The following is a 932-nucleotide window of genomic DNA, read 5'->3' on the forward strand; positions in this document are numbered from 1 at the left end:
TAATAATAATGTTGGCATTTGTTAAGCGCTTACTATGTGCCGAGCACTGTTCTAAACGCTGGGGTAGACACAGGGGAATCAGGTTGTCCCACGTGGGGCTCCCAGTCTTAATCCCCATTTTACAGATGAGGGAACTGAGGCACAGAGAAGTTAAGTGACTTGCCCACAGTCACACAGCCAAGTGGCAGAGCTGGGATTCGAACTCATGAGCCCTGACTCCAAAGCCCGTGCTCTTTCCACTGAGCCACGCTGCTTCTCTAGACCATGAGCCCTATGTGCGGTGGAGACTGAGTTCAATCTGATTAGTTTCTACCTACCCCAGTGCTTAGAACAGTACTCGATGCACAGTAAGTGCTTAAGAAATGCCATAAAAATATTATGAATCGGAATAGCGACAGATGATACCAAAGTTGAGGTTTACAGAATTAAATTTTAGGCCATTGAGGTTTACTGCAGCATGGCTTAGTGGAAAGAGCCCAGGCTTGGGAGTCAGAGGTCATGGGTTCTGATCCTGGCTCCACCACTTGTTGGCTGTGACCTTGGGCCAGTCACTTCTCTGTGCCTCAGTTACCTCATCTGTAAAAATGGGGATTAAAAAAATGTGAGCCCCACTTGGGACAAACTGATTACCCTGTATCTACCCCAGCGCTTAGAACAGTGCTCTGCACATAGTAAGTGCTTAACAAATACCATAATTATTATTACTGCTGATTGTCAGAAGCCATTCACCACGTGCTTGGCCACATGGCAGCCCTAAAGTTGTGTTTGGGGGAGGTGCTTTGAGAGGGGTTAGACTAAATTAACCCAAGAGTGGCTCGCCCTAGCTTCCTTTTTAGCCAGGGTAAAGCTTTAAAGGGAGAGGAACAGCTTCTGTCTGGATAGCAGAGGAGGAGGGAGTCCAGCTCAGCACAGGAAGCGAAAACACACTGCTT

The sequence above is a fragment of the Ornithorhynchus anatinus genome, chromosome 1 (genome assembly GCF_004115215.2).
Source record: "Ornithorhynchus anatinus isolate Pmale09 chromosome 1, mOrnAna1.pri.v4, whole genome shotgun sequence".
NCBI lineage: Eukaryota > Metazoa > Chordata > Mammalia > Monotremata > Ornithorhynchidae > Ornithorhynchus > Ornithorhynchus anatinus.